The sequence below is a fragment of the Saccostrea cucullata genome, unplaced genomic scaffold, assembly GCF_032062105.1.
Source record: "Saccostrea cucullata isolate Sc308-1 unplaced genomic scaffold, CSIRO_AGI_Scuc_v1 ctg3415, whole genome shotgun sequence".
In the NCBI taxonomy this organism is placed as follows: domain Eukaryota; kingdom Metazoa; phylum Mollusca; class Bivalvia; order Ostreida; family Ostreidae; genus Saccostrea; species Saccostrea cuccullata.
The window spans coordinates 49,610-55,930 of NW_026933351.1; the positions used below are offsets into that span (position 1 = coordinate 49,610).

Consider the following 6,321-nt stretch of genomic DNA (forward strand, 5'->3'; position numbering starts at 1 on the left):
TAAATGTTTTAAATCTGACGGAATGCAAAAAAAAAAATTATCTTAGAAAGGATTAAAACTAATACATATGAAACGATCACATTTTTGCGTCTTACATTAAACACAGAATAACAAATCACTAAAGGAGTGAGAACGTTTTTGAACGTGAAGTTTAATCTTGAGAAATTCTTCAACTGTCCGGGTTTTTGTCATTCTTCTTAATTTCTTGGAAATTTGAAGACAATTATCATTAAAATTTTCGTTTTAGTATTCGACACGTATAAGAAGGTTAAAATGGCGCTAATTAAGTTAATTTATTACAAGTGAAGTGTCAACGGCATCAGCATTCAAAGTAAACAAAATATTACATAACAGAGATTTCATCTTTCGTCATATACATCAATATTTCTATTTCTAATTTTTTTTCTCTGTGATAACTCTTTGCAAAATAGCGGATTTGATGTCTTGATAATTCTACCGGAATGTAATTATATAAATTAGGCAGGTCGATAGGTCAGGGGCTAAGGATGCCTAATATGCATGCAAATCTCGTGTGCATCTGTCTCTGTGTCTAACGCTAAGGAGACAAAATATGCAAATTGGCACGGGAGTCCTCGTGTAATTTAAATCTATGTCTACATTTTTAAAGTCTAAATCTAAAATTTTAATTCACAATGAAATGGCAATATAAGGAATAACTCTCTAGTTAGTATAGTATGCCAAGGACATCAACGATAGTGGGACACATGAGATAATTTATGTCATAACGGCTTCGCCCGTCATGCAAATCATCCCATGTTTCCCACTATCGTTGATGCCCTGACATACTATACTAACTAGACGTACATTCTCGGATCCCTTCATAATTCAACCGAGTTCAGTTTGTTATACTGGTTACTGAGATAACACTATTTTTCTCATGAATATACGTTTGCTAAAGCCTCTATATCAATTCATAATTTTAAGATTGTAAATATTTTCCCCGATATATTTCTGGTATGAGTGTTTAAAATTGGTTGCTCAAAGAGGAAAATTCACTGCTTTGTCGTACAAGATGGCAGAGTATAACTCCGAGGCAAAGTAGGTCAGAAGAAAGTCAAATGAGATTTTTTTTAATTGGTGTATGAAACAGATGGAGATAACGAACAGTATTCCATATCAAAAGTCCTTAAAACAATACAAGATAGGAGCAGAGCATACACGGACCTCCAAAACATCAGAGGTGGGGATCAGGTGCTAAAAGGTGTATAAAATTAAAAGCTGGATTCGCAAAAGTATGGATCTTCCTTAAGTTCAAACTTGTTTATAATTAAAAAAAAAAATGTTTTTAAAATATTCTTTACCCTACTCTTTTACAAGTTGTAATTTCAAGTGGTGTATGACACTTTGTGTAAAATGCAAGTGATATCATGACGAGATTTGTAAGATAACCAGTTTCATTTCATGCTAATAAACAGTGTATTTGCGCAGAGAAAATCGATTTCTCCTTTATATAATAATATAAAAGCAGATTTTAGAACAACACTTAAACTAATATAACTGTCCCAAGTGAAGAAATATTAATATCGAAAGCACAACGAAATTCATTTTTATAAATATACCAACTACAGCCCCAACCCGGGGTTGAACTCTCAATCTCCCTGACAAAAATTAACTTTAGTTAACTATAGTAAATACTTTGATTTACTTTGAAACTGTACTCCAGAACTTTTTTGATGAGTTAGAGCTTTAAAATTGTTAAATTACATGTATACAAACGGTGCACATTTTCAAGATAATATGCAAATATACAAGTAAAACTTCCTTTTACTGTAAGAAAATACATGTAGGATGTAGAAATTTAAGAGATAAAATATAAGATATAACAATCTTTATTCAAAGTAAACATACCTTATTAATTCTAGTAAAACTCTGATACTATAGTAAACTGTAGTTAATAATAGTACACTATAGTTTACTTTAGTACTTTTTTATTATGGGAACCTACGGATTATAGCAGCAACGAACGGCGTTCTAGACCGCTCGGCAATCTAGGTAAGTCAAAAAAGGATAATTCGTAGAAAATACCTTCCGGAAATAATGACCTAACATTAAGGGACTCCGACCCTCAGCCAGGAAGGACAACTCTTTAATTTATAATTTAATTCAAAAAGTCTTTAAATGAAGCTTCAAGGTTCTTTGCAAAGCTCCATAAATCACTTCTAATTTCATATCATGTTAATAAACATTGATATCTAAAAATGCTTTTTCGGAATAAAAATTTCTGCTTTTAATTAGACCTTTCTGAGAAGTTCAAAGAACCTAGAAGTACATTGAGAAGCATATAATGAAAATTGTTGCATGAAAAGATTTAATTTTCAAGCTTCATTTAAAGACTTTTTGAATTAAATTATAAATTAAAGAGTTGTCCTTCCTGGCTGAGGGTCGGCGTCCCTTAAGTATGAAAAATGTTCATGAGCTTTTCACTAATTACTAGATTTTAAACGATACTGTTGTTATCCTTGTTTCATAAGCATGTTTGTTCATAGCGTCCCTTAAGTATGAAAAATGTTCATGAGCTTTTCACTAATTACTAGATTTTATTTGTTGATAAGCTCAATATATCAACCATAGAACTTGCCAAATGATAACTTTAAACGATACTGTTGTTATCCTTGTTTCATAAGCATGTTTGTTCATAGCTTGCCTCGTGTTAGAAATTAATTTTAAGCAGAACATGTTTTTGCGTATCGAATTAAGAGAATGACATATATCCCGTATGCAGGTGATAAACTTTAAGGTATAATTTTAGATAATTAAGGACAGTTGACGAATGAAAAGTTAAAGTTATCAAATTGTTGTTAGATTATCATTATAGTCTTTTGAATAATATATCCAAGTATAAATAAGATATGTCAGACCCTGTGAATTGTTTTATTTAAGGTTAGTTTGATATATCGAGTCGACATATGGATGGAATTAACTATTGTTAATTGAAAATACATGTACATGGTTAATTTATCTTAATATCGAGTTTAAGTCCACAGTAAGTGTTTTCTTCATCACATAGATAAAATTGTGAAAAGATTTCCGTTTGTGCTTATAACGTTTATTATTCAACCAGTTAAAACATCCTTCAACTATTTATGTTGAAAAAATCTGTTATAAGAATATCTAAATAGTTTAATTTCAATAATTTATAAATTATGAAATACTAGTAAGTAGCAAGTACTAAGTAAGCGCTGAGCAATTCAAAAATAAGAGACCAAACCCATAGAATCAGACGGAGATTTTCATAAAGATTCAATTTCTTACGATTTCAGTCAGTAAGAAAACAAACACTAATTTTCTAAATGTTGTCTGTAGGACAGAATTTGTATAGTATACCATAGAATATTGATTGATAAAGAAAGCTGGAGACGCAAGATTTTATTAAAATGCTTTAATCATCAAATGATTGCACACTGATCTCTTCAGATTAGATTTGTTTTCTAAACTTCAGTTATTGTTATTTGGCCGGTGACCTGCCTTTCTCCATTCTTGTTCTTTTAGTGTCAACCATAATCTGTAATATGCACATGTATAATATAAAGATTGTATCATATTTGAATTTCTGTACGAAAGTTATAGTAAAAGCCCTTGCATTTTATTCTTGAAACAGAAAGATGATAAGGATTTTGTAAATATTTAACAAACTAGCAATGTTAAGAGGAAAGAGCATAATTAGGAAGAGTTTAAACAAAATATATTTATATATTTATTGTTAAATTCACATATTATGCATTGACATATACTTACTCGGCATAATGTCACAGCAGTAGCCACGCTTAGATGGGAAAATGGACACAATTTGGCAAAATTGTCCGCGGTTACAATCGAAGTCATTGTAACACAACATTTTTTGTTCTCCAGGTGGATGCCAGTAAGCTGAAATTTAGAGTTTGTAAATTTAATTTTAATTCCCCAAAGTATATTATAAATTTCCATCTGAAAATTAAATTGAAAACTGAACTCGGGTGATCATCGTGTCTTTTAATCATTCATATTCAGTAAATGAATTATTCATCGTTATTAAAACTAGTTTTAAAAATACCATATTGTCTCTTTTTTGAAATGGAGGGGGTTGGAAAATAAAAAATTGTATGACATCAAGATCAATGCACTTTTAAGTGAATTCATCAGAGAAATAAATTGCCATCTTATTCCATAAAGAATGTTAGAGAAGTATAACGTAAGGAAACGTAACTATTGTTTACCGTAATCTTTAGAGAGACCTAATTTACTATTTTGTTGTTATGTATTCTTTTAAATACAGTGATTTCATAACACAATGCCCCCACAAAGTCTTCTAGATCATAAATTGAATACCTGGGTGTACTAAAAAAACAAATTACAGAGAGAGAGAGAGAGAGAGAGAGAGAGAGAGAGAGAGAGAGAGAGAGAGAGAGAGGAGGGGGTAAAATAATAGAAGTGAGCTTACCGGTCGTCATTGCCACCAGACAGAGAACGGTCAATAGAACCAACAGTTTTCCCATGATGATTTAGGACGCTGCAGATAACTAGAGAATCGAGATTGAAGCCTTATATACTGGCAGAGTATCTACAGCCACCAATCAAAGCGTCTTCCGAACAATTTCCTTGTTGAATTTTTTTTCAAAGAATCCTTGGGCAGAAAAGAGATAAATTATGTTAACGTTTTGGAAAAACAAATGATAATTATATGTGCTTCAAATTGTTTTTATCACATATTTGCAATTTTTTATATTTTGAAAACGTTATTTCATTAAAAAAAAGTTTCATTTCTTTTTCTGAAAAAAGAAAAACTCCTTAAAGCTTTGTGTTACGCGCGTTATCTTTCATATATAGGAGAGATAATGTCTGATTCAATTTTAAATCAACTGTTTGCTTTAATTAGTACGTTTATTGTAATATTGTTCCCTTTTTCTAATTTTTTCTAAAGAAATAGGCTTTTTATATAGCGATTGACGTTAGACGAAAAAGAAATTATCTAACGTTAATTCTTTTCAAACAAAAAAATTACGCTTTAATGCATATCATTTTAATATGCATCTAAAGTAGTATCATTATTTTCTACATCTTCATCTAAAACAAAAAAATTAGCTTTAATGTGACTTTCACTGTTCTTTTAAAACAAAAAAATTACGCTTTAATGCACATCATTTTAATAGGCTGTGATGGGAGGCTAGTGCTAGGCACAAGGATGGTTGAATACAATTATAAATAATAAAACTTTTGATTTATTATAGAAATTCTCTTTCAGAATTTTTATTCATATTGAGACCCCTCCACTTGCCGGTGGAGGGCTGCAAATTCAGACCTATACTCGGCACTTGGGTCTTTTACGTAGTTACAGATATTTTTCGTGCCAGCACCTTCTGTGAAAAAGAACCTCGGTTTACAGTTCTTTTCTAAAGAATCGGTCTCAAGGTCTCCAAGTGGGATTTGAACCCGCAACATAAGGATAAGCACTTTAGAGCAAACTATTTTAGCACAACGCTGCGAGAACTACATTTACTTTTTGTGATTCTGCTTTGAAACAAATTTTATGTAATTAAATGTTCGAAAAAATAACCAGAAGCCCCTGGCATACGACGCTCACCTGAGTGACATTGGCCATGCTGTTCTTCACTAGATTTTCCCATTTGAAATACGTAATGTGGGGTCATGATATCAACAATTTAGAATCCACGCTACCCGTGCATGCTCTCACATAAGTTTAAACATTTTTGGTCCAGAGGTTCTTGAGAAGATTTTTTAAAAAGTTTCCTTTATATTTCTATGTAAAACCTGGATTGGCTATTGTGCCATCGCCCTACCCCCGGGGGTCATGATTTGATTAATTTAGAACCAACACTACCCCAGAATGCTTCCATATAAGTTTCAATTTTTCTGGCTCAGCGGTTCTTGAGAAGAAGATTTTTAAAGATGTTTCCTATGTATTTCAATGTAAAAGATTGATTCGCTATTGTAGCTTCGCCCTAACCATGAGATGTTATAACTTGATTAATTTAGAATCTACCCTACCCCCCGAATGCTTTTACATAAGTTTGAGCTTCCCTGACCATGTGCTTCTTGAGGAGATGATTTTTTAATGACCCGAACCTATTTTTATCTATTTTTGCTTATCTCCCCTTGTAAATGGGCTGTCCATTTTAACCCACAAAGCAACGAGAACGATATTTGCCTTTTTTGTGATTCTGCTTTAAAACAACTTTTCTGTGATTAAATGTCCGAAAAAAAAATAACCAGAAGCCCCTGGCATACGACGCTCTTCTGAGTGACATTGGCCATGCTGTTCTTCACTAGATTTTCCCATTTGAAATACGTTATGTGTCCTCACCC

The 6,321-nt window shown here is 31.9% G+C and overlaps 1 long non-coding RNA gene across 1 annotated transcript; it reads right to left on the bottom strand.

Moving 5' to 3' along the window:
• Positions 1-3,422: 3,422 nt before the first annotated feature.
• On the bottom strand, positions 3,423-4,582 carry LOC134238071 (uncharacterized). The gene is made up of 3 exons (XR_009985928.1): positions 4,439-4,582; positions 3,757-3,885; positions 3,423-3,523 (listed from the first exon to the last, which is right to left on the bottom strand). It is a non-coding gene; the product is annotated as an uncharacterized LOC134238071 (long non-coding RNA).
• Positions 4,583-6,321: the final 1,739 nt, after the last annotated feature.